Raw genomic sequence first — 16,877 nt, 5'->3', positions numbered from 1 at the left:
CTGGACGGTGGGGGACGGGAAGGTGGGGGACGGGATGGTGGGGGACGGGGAGGGGACGGTGCGGTACGGGACGGTGAGGGAGGGGACGGTGGGGGACGGGAAGGTGGGGGACGGGATGGTGGGGGACGGGGAGGGGACGGTGCGGTACGGGACGGTGGGGGACGGGAAGGTGGGGAGGGGACGGTGGGGGATGGGACGTGCGGGACGGGACGGTGGGGGATGGGACGGTGGGGGAGGGGACGGTGGGGGACGGGACGCTGGGGAGGGGACGCTGGGGACTGGAGGGTGGGGGACGGGACGGTGCGGGACTGGACGGTGGGGGACGGGACGGTGGGGGAGGGGACGGTGCGGGACGGGACGGTGGGGGACGGGACGGTGGGGGAGGGGACGGTGGGGGACGGGTCGGTGGGGGACGGGACGGTGGGGGACTGGACGGTGAGGGACGGGACGGTGGGGGACTGGACGGTGGGGGACTGGACGGTGGGGGACGGGACGGTGGGGGACGGGACGGTGGGGGATGGGACGGTGGGGGACTGGACGGTGGGGGACGGGACGGTGGGGGACTGGACGGTGGGGGACTGGACGGTGGGGGACTGGACAGTGGGGGACGGGACGGTGGGGACTGGACCGTGGGGGACTGGACGGTGGGGGACTGGACGGTGGGGGACGGAACGGTGGGGATGGGACGGTGGGGGACGGGACGGTGGGGGACTGGACGATGAGGGACTGGACGGTGGGGACGGGATGGTGCGGGACGGGATGGTGGGGGAGGGGACGGTGGGGGACGGGACGGTGGGGAGGGGACGGTGGGGACGGGACGGTGGGGAGGGGACGGTGGGGGACTGGATGGCGGGGGATGGACGGTGGGGACTGGACGGTGGGGAGGGGACGGTGGGGACGGGACGGTGGGGAGGGGACCGTGGGGGACTGGACGGTGGGGGACTGGACGGTGTGGGACGGGGCGGTGAGGGACTGGACGGTGGGGGATGGACGGTGGGGACGGGACGGTGGGGGACGGGACGGTGAGGGACTGGACGGTGGGGGATGGACGGTGGGGACGGGACGGTGGGGGACGGGGCGGTGGGGGACTGGACGGTGGGGGACTGGACGGTGGGGGACGGGAAGGTGGGGAGGGGACGGTGGGGGACTGGACGGTGGGGGACGGGACGGTGGGGGACGGGACGGTGGGGGACGGGACGGTGAGGGACTGGACGGTGGGGGATGGACGGTGGGGACGGGACGGTGGGGGACGGGGCGGTGGGGGACTGGACGGTGAGGGACTGGACAGTGGGGGAGGGGACGGTGGGGGAGGGGACGGTGGGGGAGGGGGCGGTGGGGGACTGGACGGCGGGGGACTGGACGGCGGGGGACGGGACGGCGGGGGACTGGACGGCGGGGGACGGGACGGCGGGGGACGGGACGGCGGGGGACGGGACGGTGGGGGACTGGACAGTGGGGGAGGGGACGGTGGGGGAGGGGACGGTGGGGGACGGGGCGGTGGGGGACTGGACGGTGAGGGACGGGACGGTGGGGACTGGACGGTGGGGACGGGACGGTGGGGGACGGGACGGTGGGGGAGGGGACGGTGGGGGAGGGGACGGTGGGGGACGGGGCGGCGGGGGACTGGACGGCGGGGGACTGGACGGCGGGGGACGGGACGGCGGGGGACGGGACGGCGGGGGACGGGACGGCGGGGGACGGGACGGCGGGGGACTGGACGGTGGGGGACGGAACGGTGGGGATGGGACGGTGGGGGACGGGACGGTGGGGGACTGGACGATGAGGGACTGGACGGTGGGGACGGGACGGTGCGGGACGGGATGGTGGGGGAGGGGACGGTGGGGGACGGGACGGTGGGGAGGGGACGGTGGGGACGGGACGGTGGGGAGGGGACGGTGGGGGACTGGATGGCGGGGGATGGACGGTGGGGACTGGACGGTGGGGAGGGGATGGTGGGGACGGGACGGTGGGGAGGGGACCGTGGGGGACCGGACGGTGGGGGACTGGACGGTGTGGGACGGGGCGGTGAGGGACTGGACGGTGGGGGATGGACGGTGGGGACGGGACGGTGGGGGACGGGACGGTGAGGGACTGGACGGTGGGGGATGGACGGTGGGGATGGGACGGTGGGGGACGGGGCGGTGGGGGACTGGACGGTGGGGGACTGGACGGTGGGGGACTGGACGGTGGGGGACGGGAAGGTGGGGAGGGGACGGTGGGGGACTGGACGGTGGGGGACTGGACGGTGGGGACGGGACGGTGCGGGACGGGATGGTGGGGGAGGGGACGGTGGGGGACGGGACGGTGGGGAGGGGACGGTGGGGGACTGGACGGTGGGGGACGGGACGGTGGGGGACGGGACGGTGGGGGACGGGACGGTGAGGGACGGGACGGTGGGGGACGGGGCGGTGGGGGACTGGACGGTGGGGGACTGGACGGTGGGGGACGGGAAGGTGGGGAGGGGACGGTGGGGGACGGGACGGTGGGGACGGGACGGTGGGGACGGGGCGGTGGGGGACTGGACGGTGGGGGACTGGACGGTGGGGGACGGGAAGGTGGGGAGGGGACGGTGGGGGACTGGACGGTGGGGGACGGCACGGTGGGGGACTGGACGGTGGGGGACGGGACGGTGGGGGACGGGACGGTGGGGGACGGGACGGTGAGGGACTGGACGGTGGGGGATGGACGGTGGGGACGGGACGGTGGGGGACGGGGCGGTGGGGGACTGGACGGTGAGGGACTGGACAGTGGGGGAGGGGACGGTGGGGGAGGGGACGGTGGGGGAGGGGGCGGTGGGGGACTGGACGGCGGGGGACTGGACGGCGGGGGACGGGACGGCGGGGGACTGGACGGCGGGGGACGGGACGGCGGGGGACGGGACGGCGGGGGAGGGGATGGTGGGGAACTGGACGGTGGGGACGGGACGGTGGGGGACGGGACGGTGGGGGACGGGACGGTGGGGGACAGGACGGTGGGGCCTGGACGGTGGGGGAGGGGACAGTGGGGGAGGGGACGGGACGGTGGGGACTGGACGGTGGGGGATGGGACGGTGGGCGACTGGACGGTGGGGGACGGGACGGTGGGAGATGGGACACTGGGGGACTGGACGGTGTGGACTGGACGGTGGGGGACTGGACGGTGGGGGACTGGACGGTGGGGGACTGGACGGTGGGGGACGGGACGGTGGGAACTGGACGGTGGGGGACTGGACAGTGGGGGACTGGACGGTGGGGGAGGGGACGGTGGGGGACTGGACGGTGGGGGAGGGGACGGTGAAGACTGGATGGTGGGGGACGGGACGGTGGAGGACGGGACGTTGGGGGACGGGACGTTGGGGACTGGACGGTGGGGGACGGGACGGTGGGGACTGGACGGTGGGGGACTGGACGGTGGGGGACGGGACGGCGGGGGACGGGACGGCGGGGGACGGGACGGTGGGGACTGGACGGTGGGGGACTGGACGGTGGGGGAGGGGACGGTGGGGGTGGGGACGGGACGGTGGGGACTTTACGGTGGGGGACTGGACGGTGGGGACGGGACGGTGGGGAACTGGACGGTGGGGGAGGGGACAGTGGGGGAGGGGACGGGACGGTGGGGGACGGGGCGGTGGGGGACTGGACGGTGAGGGACGGGACGGTGGGGACTGGACGGTGGGGACGGGACGGTGGGGGATGGGACGGTGGGGGAGGGGACGGTGGGGGAGGGGACGGTGGGGGAGGGGACGGTGGGGGACGGGGCGGCGGGGGACTGGACGGCGGGGGACTGGACGGCGGGGGACGGGACGGCGGGGGACGGGACGGCGGGGGACGGGACGGCGGGGGACGGGACGGTGGGGCCTGGACGGTGGGGGACGGGACGGTGGGGGAGGGGACGGTGGGGGACTGGACGGTGGGGGAGGGGGCGGCGGGGGACGGGACGGTGGGGGAGGGGACGGCGGGGGACGGGACGGCGGGGGACGGGACGGCGGGGGACGGGACGGCGGGGGAGGGGACGGGACGGTGGGGGAGGGGACGGTGGGGGACTGGACGGTGGGGGAGGGGACGGCGGGGGACGGGACGGAGGGGGACTGGACGGTGGGGGAGGGGACGGTGGGGGACGGGGCGGTGGGGAACGGGACGTTGGGGGAGGAGACGTTGGGGACTGGACGGTGGGGGACGGGACGGCGGGGGACGGGACGGCGGGGGACGGGACGGTGGGGACTGGACGGTGGGGGACTGGTCGGTGGGGGAGGGGACGGTGGGGGTGGGGACGGGACGGTGGGGACTGTACGGTGGGGGACTGGATGGTGGGGACGGGACGGTGGGGAACTGGACGGTGGGGACGGGACGGTGGGGACTGTACGGTGGGGGACTGGATGGTGGGGACGGGACGGTGGGGGACTGGACGGTGGGGGACTGGACGGTGGGGACTGGACGGTGGGGGATGGGATGGTGGGGGACGGGACGGTGGGGGACTGGACGGTGGGGGACGGGAAGGTGGGGAGGGGACGGTGGGGGACTGGACGGTGGGGGACGGGACGGTGGGGGACTGGACGGTGGGGGACGGGACGGTGGGGGACGGGACGGTGGGGGACGGGACGGTGAGGGACTGGACGGTGGGGGATGGACGGTGGGGACGGGACGGTGGGGGACGGGGCGGTGGGGGACTGGACGGTGAGGGACTGGACAGTGGGGTGGGGACGGTGGGGGAGGGGACGGTGGGGGAGGGGGCGGTGGGGGACTGGACGGCGGGGGACTGGACGGCGGGGGACGGGACGGCGGGGGACTGGACGGCGGGGGACGGGACGGCGGGGGACGGGACGGCGGGGGACGGGACGGTGGGGGACTGGACAGTGGGGGAGGGGATGGTGGGGAACTGGACGGTGGGGACGGGACGGTGGGGGACGGGACGGTGGGGGACGGGACGGTGGGGGACAGGACGGTGGGGCCTGGACGGTGGGGGAGGGGACAGTGGGGGAGGGGACGGGACGGTGGGGACTGGACGGTGGGGGATGGGACGGTGGGGGACTGGACGGTGGGGGACGGGACGGTGGGAGATGGGACACTGGGGGACTGGACGGAGTGGACTGGACGGTGGGGGACTGGACGGTGGGGGACTGGACGGTGGGGGACGGGACGGTGGGAACTGGACGGTGGGGGACTGGACAGTGGGGGACTGGACGGTGGGGGAGGGGACGGTGGGGGACTGGACGGTGGGGGAGGGGACGGTGAAGACTGGATGGTGGGGGACGGGACGGTGGAGGACGGGACGTTGGGGGACGGGACGTTGGGGACTGGACGGTGGGGGACGGGACGGTGGGGACTGGACAGTGGGGGACTGGACGGTGGGGGACGGGACGGCGGGGGACGGGACGGCGGGGGACGGGACGGTGGGGACTGGACGGTGGGGGACTGGACGGTGGGGACGGGACGGTGGGGAACTGGACGGTGGGGGAGGGGACAGTGGGGGAGGGGACGGGACGGTGGGGGACGGGGCGGTGGGGGACTGGACGGTGAGGGACGGGACGGTGGGGACTGGACGGTGGGGACGGGACGGTGGGGGATGGGACGGTGGGGGAGGGGACGGTGGGGGAGGGGACGGTGGGGGAGGGGACGGTGGGGGACGGGGCGGCGGGGGACTGGACGGCGGGGGACTGGACGGCGGGGGACGGGACGGCGGGGGACGGGACGGCGGGGGACGGGACGGCGGGGGACGGGACGGTGGGGCCTGGACGGTGGGGGACGGGACGGTGGGGGAGGGGACGGTGGGGGACTGGACGGTGGGGGAGGGGGCGGCGGGGGACGGGACGGTGGGGGAGGGGACGGCGGGGGACGGGACGGCGGGGGACGGGACGGCGGGGGACGGGACGGCGGGGGACGGGACGGCGGGGGACGGGACGGCGGGGGAGGGGACGGTGGGGGACTGGACGGTGGGGGAGGGGACGGCGGGGGACGGGACGGTGGGGGACTGGACGGTGGGGGAGGGGACGGTGGGGGAGGGGACGGTGGGGGACTGGACGGTGGGGGACTGGACGGTGGGGGAGGGGACGGCGGGGGACGGGACGGCGGGGGACTGGACGGTGGGGGACTGGACGGTGGGGGAGGGGACGGTGGGGGACGGGGCGGTGGGGGACGGGACGTTGGGGGAGGAGACGTTGGGGACTGGACGGTGGGGGACGGGACGGCGGGGGACGGGACGGCGGGGGACGGGACGGTGGGGACTGGACGGTGGGGGACTGGACGGTGGGGACTGTACGGTGGGGGACTGGACGGTGGGGACGGGACGGTGGGGAACTGGACGGTGGGGACGGGACGGTGGGGAACTGGACGGTGGGGGAGGGGACAGTGGGGGAGGGGACGGGACGGTGGGGAACTGGACGGTGGGGGACTGGACGGTGGGGACTGGACGGTGGGGGATGGGATGGTGGGGGACGGGACGGTGTGGGACTGGACGGTGGGGGACGGGACGGTGGGGGACTGGACGGTGGGGAACTGGACGGTGGGGACGGGACGGTGGGGGACGGGACGGTGGGGGACGGGACGGTGGGAGATGGGACACTGGGGGACTGGACGGTGTGGACTGGACGGTGGGGGACTGGACGGTGGGGGACTGGACGGTGGGGGACGGGACGGTGGGAACTGGACGGTGGGGGACTGGACAGTGGGGGACTGGACGGTGGGGGAGGGGACGGTGGGGGACTGGACGGTGGGGGAGGGGACGGTGAAGACTGGATGGTGGGGGACGGGACGGTGGAGAGGGGACGGTGGGGGACTGGACGGTGGGGACTGGACGGTGGGGGATGGGAAAGTGGGGGACTGGACGGTGGGGGACTGGACGGTGGGGGAGGGGATGGTGGGGAGGGGACGGTGGGGGACGGTATGGTGGGGGAGGGGACGGTTGTGGACGGGACGTTGGGGACTGCATGGTGGGGGAGCGGACGGTGGGGGACGGGACGGTGGGGGAGGGGACGGTGGGGGACGGGACGTTGGGGGAGGAGACGTTGGGGACTGGACGGTGGGGGACGGGACGGCGGGGGACGGGACGGTGGGGACTGGACGGTGGGGGACTGGACGGTGGGGGACGGGACGGTGGGGGATGGGACGGTGGGGACTGTACGGTGTGGGACTGGACGGTGGGGACTTGACGGTGGGGGACTGGACGGTGGGGACTGGACGGTGGGGAACTGGACGGTGGGGACGGGACGGTGGGGGACGGGACGGTGGGGGACGGGACGGTGGGGGACTGGGCGGTGGGGACTTGACGGTGGGGGAATGGACGGTGGGGGACTGGACGGTGGGGGACAGGACGGTGGGGACTGGATGGTGGGGGACTGGACGGTGGGGGACTGGACGGTGGGGGACTGGACGGTGGGGACTGGACGGTGGGGGAGGGGACGGGACGGTGGGGGACTGGACGGTGGGGGACTGGACGGTGGGGACTGGACGGTGGGGGAGGGGACAGTGGGGGAGGGGACGGGACGGTGGGGGACTGGACGGTGGGGACTGGACGGTGGGGGATGGGACGGCAGGGGACTGGACGGCGGGGGACTGGACGGCGGGGGACTGGACGGCGGGGGACTGGACGGCGGGGACTGGACGGTGGGGGACTGGACGGTGGGGGACTGGACGGTGGGGGACGGGACGGTAGGGGACGGGAAGGTGGGGAGGGGACGGTGGGGGACTGGACGGCGGGGGACGGGACGGCGGGGGACGGGACGGCGGGGGACGGGACGGTGGGGGACTGGACAGTGGGGGAGGGGACGGTGGGGGAGGGGACGGTGGGGGACGGGGCGGTGGGGGACTGGACGGTGAGGGACGGGACGGTGGGGACTGGACGGTGGGGACGGGACGGTGGGGGACGGGACGGTGGGGGAGGGGACGGTGGGGGAGGGGACGGTGGGGGACGGGGCGGCGGGGGACTGGACGGCGGGGGACTGGACGGCGGGGGACGGGACGGCGGGGGACGGGACGGCGGGGGACGGGACGGCGGGGGACGGGACGGCGGGGGACTGGACGGTGGGGGACGGAACGGTGGGGATGGGACGGTGGGGGACGGGACGGTGGGGGACTGGACGATGAGGGACTGGACGGTGGGGACGGGACGGTGCGGGACGGGATGGTGGGGGAGGGGACGGTGGGGGACGGGACGGTGGGGAGGGGACGGTGGGGACGGGACGGTGGGGAGGGGACGGTGGGGGACTGGATGGCGGGGGATGGACGGTGGGGACTGGACGGTGGGGAGGGGATGGTGGGGACGGGACGGTGGGGAGGGGACCGTGGGGGACCGGACGGTGGGGGACTGGACGGTGTGGGACGGGGCGGTGAGGGACTGGACGGTGGGGGATGGACGGTGGGGACGGGACGGTGGGGGACGGGACGGTGAGGGACTGGACGGTGGGGGATGGACGGTGGGGACGGGACGGTGGGGGACGGGGCGGTGGGGGACTGGACGGTGGGGGACTGGACGGTGGGGGACGGGAAGGTGGGGAGGGGACGGTGGGGGACTGGACGGTGGGGGACTGGACGGTGGGGACGGGACGGTGCGGGACGGGATGGTGGGGGAGGGGACGGTGGGGGACGGGACGGTGGGGAGGGGACGGTGGGGACGGGACGGTGGGGAGGGGACGGTGGGGGACTGGATGGCGGGGGATGGACGGTGGGGACTGGACGGTGGGGAGGGGATGGTGGGGACGGGACGGTGGGGAGGGGACCGTGGGGGACCGGACGGTGGGGGACTGGACGGTGTGGGACGGGGCGGTGAGGGACTGGACGGTGGGGGATGGACGGTGGGGACGGGACGGTGGGGGACGGGACGGTGAGGGACTGGACGGTGGGGGATGGACGGTGGGGACGGGACGGTGGGGGACGGAGCGGTGGGGGACTGGACGGTGGGGGACTGGACGGTGGGGGACGGGAAGGTGGGGAGGGGACGGTGGGGGACTGGACGGTGGGGGACGGGACGGTGGGGGACGGGACGGTGGGGGACGGGACGGTGAGGGACGGGACGGTGGGGGACGGGGCGGTGGGGGACTGGACGGTGGGGGACTGGACGGTGGGGGACGGGAAGGTGGGGAGGGGACGGTGGGGGACGGGACGGCGGGGGACGGGACGGCGGGGGACGGGACGGCGGGGGACGGGACGGCGGGGGACTGGACGGTGGGGGATGGGACGGTGGGGGACTGGACGGTGGGGGACGGGACGGTGGGAGATGGGACACTGGGGGACTGGACGGAGTGGACTGGACGGTGGGGGACTGGACGGTGGGGGACTGGACGGTGGGGGACGGGACGGTGGGAACTGGACGGTGGGGGACTGGACAGTGGGGGACTGGACGGTGGGGGAGGGGACGGTGGGGGACTGGACGGTGGGGGAGGGGACGGTGAAGACTGGATGGTGGGGGACGGGACGGTGGAGGACGGGACGTTGGGGGACGGGACGTTGGGGACTGGACGGTGGGGGACGGGACGGTGGGGACTGGACGGTGGGGGACTGGACGGTGGGGGACGGGACGGCGGGGGACGGGACGGCGGGGGACGGGACGGTGGGGACTGGACGGTGGGGGACTGGACGGTGGGGGAGGGGACGGTGGGGGTGGGGACGGGACGGTGGGGACTTTACGGTGGGGGACTGGACGGTGGGGACGGGACGGTGGGGAACTGGACGGTGGGGGAGGGGACAGTGGGGGAGGGGACGGGACGGTGGGGGACGGGGCGGTGGGGGACTGGACGGTGAGGGACGGGACGGTGGGGACTGGACGGTGGGGACGGGACGGTGGGGGATGGGACGGTGGGGGAGGGGACGGTGGGGGAGGGGACGGTGGGGGAGGGGACGGTGGGGGACGGGGCGGCGGGGGACTGGACGGCGGGGGACTGGACGGCGGGGGACGGGACGGCGGGGGACGGGACGGCGGGGGACGGGACGGCGGGGGACGGGACGGTGGGGCCTGGACGGTGGGGGACGGGACGGTGGGGGAGGGGACGGTGGGGGACTGGACGGTGGGGGAGGGGGCGGCGGGGGACGGGACGGTGGGGGAGGGGACGGCGGGGGACGGGACGGCGGGGGACGGGACGGCGGGGGACGGGACGGCGGGGGACGGGACGGCGGGGGAGGGGACGGGACGGTGGGGGAGGGGACGGTGGGGGACTGGACGGTGGGGGAGGGGACGGCGGGGGACGGGACGGTGGGGGACTGGACGGTGGGGGACTGGACGGTGGGGGAGGGGACGGTGGGGGACGGGGCGGTGGGGGACGGGACGTTGGGGGAGGAGACGTTGGGGACTGGACGGTGGGGGACGGGACGGCGGGGGACGGGACGGCGGGGGACGGGACGGTGGGGACTGGACGGTGGGGGACTGGACGGTGGGGGAGGGGACGGTGGGGGTGGGGACGTGACGGTGGGGACTGTACGGTGGGGGACTGGATGGTGGGGACGGGACGGTGGGGAACTGGACGGTGGGGACGGGACGGTGGGGACTGTACGGTGGGGGACTGGATGGTGGGGACGGGACGGTGGGGGACTGGACGGTGGGGGACTGGACGGTGGGGACTGGACGGTGGGGGATGGGATGGTGGGGGACGGGACGGTGGGGGACTGGACGGTGGGGGACGGGAAGGTGGGGAGGGGATGGTGGGGGACTGGACGGTGGGGGACGGGACGGTGGGGGACTGGACGGTGGGGGACGGGACGGTGGGGGACGGGACGGTGGGGGACGGGACGGTGAGGGACTGGACGGTGGGGGATGGACGGTGGGGACGGGACGGTGGGGGACGGGGCGGTGGGGGACTGGACGGTGAGGGACTGGACAGTGGGGGAGGGGACGGTGGGGGAGGGGACGGTGGGGGAGGGGGCGGTGGGGGACTGGACGGCGGGGGACTGGACGGCGGGGGACGGGACGGCGGGGGACTGGACGGCGGGGGACGGGACGGCGGGGGACGGGACGGCGGGGGACGGGACGGTGGGGGACTGGACAGTGGGGGAGGGGATGGTGGGGAACTGGACGGTGGGGGACGGGACGGTGGGGGACGGGACGGTGGGGGACAGGACGGTGGGGCCTGGACGGTGGGGGAGGGGACAGTGGGGGACTGGACGGTGGGGGACTGGACGGTGGGGACGGGACGGTGCGGGACGGGATGGTGGGGGAGGGGACGGTGGGGGACGGGACGGTGGGGAGGGGACGGTGGGGACGGGACGGTGGGGAGGGGACGGTGGGGGACTGGATGGCGGGGGATGGACGGTGGGGACTGGACGGTGGGGAGGGGATGGTGGGGACGGGACGGTGGGGAGGGGACCGTGGGGGACCGGACGGTGGGGGACTGGACGGTGTGGGACGGGGCGGTGAGGGACTGGACGGTGGGGGATGGACGGTGGGGACGGGACGGTGGGGGACGGGACGGTGAGGGACTGGACGGTGGGGGATGGACGGTGGGGACGGGACGGTGGGGGACGGAGCGGTGGGGGACTGGACGGTGGGGGACTGGACGGTGGGGGACGGGAAGGTGGGGAGGGGACGGTGGGGGACTGGACGGTGGGGGACGGGACGGTGGGGGACGGGACGGTGGGGGACGGGACGGTGAGGGACGGGACGGTGGGGGACGGGGCGGTGGGGGACTGGACGGTGGGGGACTGGACGGTGGGGGACGGGAAGGTGGGGAGGGGACGGTGGGGGACGGGACGGTGGGGACGGGACGGTGGGGACGGGGCGGTGGGGGACTGGACGGTGGGGGACTGGACGGTGGGGGACGGGAAGGTGGGGAGGGGACGGTGGGGGACTGGACGGTGGGGGACGGGACGGTGGGGGACTGGACGGTGGGGGACGGGACGGTGGGGGACGGGACGGTGGGGGACGGGACGGTGAGGGACTGGACGGTGGGGGATGGACGGTGGGGACGGGACGGTGGGGGACGGGGCGGTGGGGGACTGGACGGTGAGGGACTGGACAGTGGGGGAGGGGACGGTGGGGGAGGGGACGGTGGGGGAGGGGGCGGTGGGGGACTGGACGGGCGGGGGGGACTGGACGGCGGGGGACGGGACGGCGGGGGACTGGACGGCGGGGGACGGGACGGCGGGGGACGGGACGGCGGGGGACGGGACGGTGGGGGACTGGACAGTGGGGGAGGGGATGGTGGGGAACTGGACGGTGGGGACGGGACGGTGGGGGACGGGACGGTGGGGGACAGGACGGTGGGGCCTGGACGGTGGGGGAGGGGACAGTGGGGGAGGGGACGGGACGGTGGGGACTGGACGGTGGGGGATGGGACGGTGGGGGACTGGACGGTGGGGGACGGGACGGTGGGAGATGGGACACTGGGGGACTGGACGGTGTGGACTGGACGGTGGGGGACTGGACGGTGGGGGACTGGACGGTGGGGGACGGGACGGTGGGAACTGGACGGTGGGGGACTGGACAGTGGGGGACTGGACGGTGGGGGAGGGGACGGTGGGGGACTGGACGGTGGGGGAGGGGATGGTGAAGACTGGATGGTGGGGGACGGGACGGTGGAGGACGGGACGTTGGGGGACGGGACGTTGGGGACTGGACGGTGGGGGACGGGACGGTGGGGACTGGACGGTGGGGGACTGGACGGTGGGGGACGGGACGGCGGGGGACGGGACGGCGGGGGACGGGACGGTGGGGACTGGACGGTGGGGGACTGGACGGTGGGGGAGGGGACGGTGGGGGTGGGGACGGGACGGTGGGGACTTTACGGTGGGGGACTGGACGGTGGGGACGGGACGGTGGGGAACTGGACGGTGGGGGAGGGGACAGTGGGGGAGGGGACGGGACGGTGGGGGACGGGACGGTGGGGGAGGGGGCGGTGGGGGACTGGACGGTGGGGGACTGGACGGTGGGGGACGGGACAGGACGGTGGGGGAGGGGACGGTGGGGGACTAGACGGTGGGGGACTGGACGGTGGGGACTGGACGGTGGGGCAATGGACGGAGGGGACTGGATGGTGGGGGACTGGACGGTGGGGGACTGGACGGAGGGGACTGGACGGTGGTGGACGGGATGGTGGGGGACTGGACGGTGGGGGACGGGACGGTGGGGGACTGGACGGTGGGGGACTGGACGGTGGGGGACGGGACGGTGGGGGACTGGACGGTGGGGGACGGGACGGTGGGGGACTGGACGGTGGGGGACGGGATGGTGGGGGAGGGGACGGTGGGGGACTGGACGGTGGGGGACGGTGGGGGACTGGACGGTGGGGGACGGGACGGTGGGGGACTGGACGGTGGGGGACTGGACGGTGGGGGACGGTGGGGGACTGGACGGTGGGGGACGGGACGGCGGGGAGGGGACGGTGGGAGACGGGACGGCGGGGGACGGGACGGCGGGGGACGGGACGGCGGGGGAGGGAACTGGGCGGTGGGGGACTGGACGGTGGGGGAGGGGGCGGTGTGGGACTGGACGGTGGGGGACGGGACGGTGGGGGAGGGGGCGGTGGGGGACTGGACGGTGGGGAGGGGACGGTGGGGGACGGGACGGTGGGGGACTGGACGGTGGGGGAGTGGGCGGTGGGGGATTGGACGGTGGGGGAGGGGGCGGTGGGGGACTGGACGGTGGGGACGGGACGGTGGGGGAGGGGGCGGTGGGGGACGCGGTGGGGGAGGGGGCGGTGGGGGAGGGGACGGTGGGGGACGGGACGGTGGGGGAGAGGGCGGTGGGGGACTGGACGGTGGGGACGGGACTGTGGGGGGCGGGACAGTGGGGGACTGGACGGTGGGGACGGGACGGTGGGGGACGGGACGGTGGGGGAGGTGGCGGTGGGGGAGGGGGCGGTGGGGGAGGGGACGGTGGGGGACGGGACGGTGGGGGAGGGGGCGGTGGGGGACTGGACGGTGGCGACGGGACGGGACGGGACGGTGGGGGACGGGACGGTGGGGGAGGGGGCGGTGGGGGAGGGGACGGTGGTGGAGGGGGCCGTGGGGGAGGGGACGGTGGGGGAGGGGTCGGTGGGGGAGGGGGCGGTGGGGGACGGGACGGTGGGGAGGGGACGGTGGGGGACGGGACGGTGGGGAGGGGACGGTGGGGGACTGGACGGTGGGGGAGGGGACGGTGGGGGACTGGACGGTGGGGGACTGGACGGTGGGGGACTGGACGGTGGGGGACGGGACGGTGGGGGCGGGACGGTGGGGAGGGGACGGTAGATTCTGGACGGTGGGGGAGGGGACGGTGGGGGACTGGACGGTGGGGGACTGGACGGTGGGGGACGGGACGGTGGGGAGTGGACGGTGGGGGACGGGACGGTGGGGACTGGACGGTGGGGACCGGACGGTGGGGGACGGGTCGGTGGGGGACGGGACGGTGGGGGACGGGACGGTGGGGGACTGGACGGTGGGGACTGGACGGTGAGGGACTGGACGGTGAGGGACTGGACGGCGGGGGACTGGACGGTGGGGGACGGGACGGTGCAGGACTGGACGGTGGGGGACGGGACGGTGGGGGACGGGTCGGTGGGGGACGGGACGGTGAGGGACTGGACGATGGGGGACTGGACGGTGGGGGACCGGACGGTGGGGGACGGGACGGTGGGGGACTGGACGGTGGGGGACGGGACGGTGGGGGACTGGACGGTGGGGGAGGGGACGGTGGGGGACGGGACGGTGGGGGACTGGACGGTGGGGGACCGGACGGTGGGGGACCGGACGGTGGGGGACGGGACGGTGGGGGACTGGACGGTGGGGGATGGGACGGTGGGGGACGGGACGGTGCGGGACTGGACGGTGGGGGACGGGACGGTGGGGGAGGGGACGGTGGGGGACGGGACGGTGGGGACGGGACGGTGGGGACTGGACGGTGGGGGACGGGAAGGTGGGGGACGGGATGGTGGGGGACGGGGAGGGGACGGTGCGGTACGGGACGGTGAGGGAGGGGACGGTGGGGGACGGGAAGGTGGGGGACGGGATGGTGGGGGACGGGGAGGGGACGGTGCGGTACGGGACGGTGGGGGACGGGAAGGTGGGGAGGGGACGGTGGGGGATGGGACGTGCGGGACGGGACGGTGGGGGATGGGACGGTGGGGGAGGGGACGGTGGGGGACGGGACGCTGGGGAGGGGACGCTGGGGACTGGACGGTGGGGGACGGGACGGTGCGGGACTGGACGGTGGGGGACGGGACGGTGGGGGAGGGGACGGTGCGGGACGGGACGGTGGGGGACGGGACGGTGGGGGAGGGGACGGTGGGGGACGGGTCGGTGGGGGACGGGACGGTGGGGGACTGGACGGTGAGGGACGGGACGGTGGGGGACTGGACGGTGGGGGACTGGACGGTGGGGGACGGGACGGTGGGGGACGGGACGGTGGGGGATGGGACGGTGGGGGACTGGACGGTGGGGGACGGGACGGTGGGGGACTGGACGGTGGGGGACTGGACGGTGGGGGACTGGACAGTGGGGGACGGGACGGTGGGGACTGGACCGTGGGGGACTGGACGGTGGGGGACTGGACGGTGGGGGACGGAACGGTGGGGATGGGACGGTGGGGGACGGGACGGTGGGGGACTGGACGATGAGGGACTGGACGGTGGGGACGGGACGGTGCGGGACGGGATGGTGGGGGAGGGGACGGTGGGGGACGGGACGGTGGGGAGGGGACGGTGGGGACGGGACGGTGGGGAGGGGACGGTGGGGGACTGGATGGCGGGGGATGGACGGTGGGGACTGGACGGTGGGGAGGGGACGGTGGGGACGGGACGGTGGGGAGGGGACCGTGGGGGACTGGACGGTGGGGGACTGGACGGTGTGGGACGGGGCGGTGAGGGACTGGACGGTGGGGGATGGACGGTGGGGACGGGACGGTGGGGGACGGGACGGTGAGGGACTGGACGGTGGGGGATGGACGGTGGGGACGGGACGGTGGGGGACGGGGCGTTGGGGGACTGGACGGTGGGGGACTGGACGGTGGGGGACGGGAAGGTGGGGAGGGGACGGTGGGGGACTGGACGGTGGGGGACGGGACGGTGGGGGACGGGACGGTGGGGGGACGGGACGGTGAGGGACTGGACGGTGGGGGATGGACGGTGGGGACGGACGGTGGGGGACGGGGCGGTGGGGGACTGGACGGTGAGGGACTGGACAGTGGGGGAGGGGACGGTGGGGGAGGGGACGGTGGGGGAGGGGGCGGTGGGGGACTGGACGGCGGGGGACTGGACGGCGGGGGACGGGACGGCGGGGGACTGGACGGCGGGGGACGGGACGGCGGGGGACGGGACGGCGGGGGACGGGACGGTGGGGGACTGGACAGTGGGGGAGGGGACGGTGGGGGAGGGGACGGTGGGGGACGGGGCGGTGGGGGACTGGACGGTGAGGGACGGGACGGTGGGGACTGGACGGTGGGGACGGGACGGTGGGGGACGGGACGGTGGGGAAGGGGACGGTGGGGGAGGGGACGGTGGGGGACGGGGCGGCGGGGGACTGGACGGCGGGGGACTGGACGGCGGGGGACGGGACGGCGGGGGACGGGACGGCGGGGGACGGGACGGCGGGGGACGGGACGGCGGGGGACTGGACGGTGGGGGACGGAACGGTGGGGATGGGACGGTGGGGGACGGGACGGTGGGGGACTGGACGATGAGGGACTGGACGGTGGGGACGGGACGGTGCGGGACGGGATGGTGGGGGAGGGGACGGTGGGGGACGGGACGGTGGGGAGGGGACGGTGGGGACGGGACGGTGGGGAGGGGACGGTGGGGGACTGGATGGCGGGGGATGGACGGTGGGGACTGGACGGTGGGGAGGGGATGGTGGGGACGGGACGGTGGGGAGGGGACCGTGGGGGACCGGACGGTGGGGGACTGGACGGTGTGGGACGGGGCGGTGAGGGACTGGACGGTGGGGGATGGACGGTGGGGACGGGACGGTGGGGGACGGGACGGTGAGGGACTGGACGGTGGGGGCTGG

Source organism: Somniosus microcephalus, chromosome 4 (genome assembly GCF_052327205.1).
Source record: "Somniosus microcephalus isolate GS21.2 chromosome 4, FLI_Smic_1.0, whole genome shotgun sequence".
NCBI lineage: Eukaryota > Metazoa > Chordata > Chondrichthyes > Squaliformes > Somniosidae > Somniosus > Somniosus microcephalus.
This window is presented reverse-complemented; position numbering follows the sequence as displayed.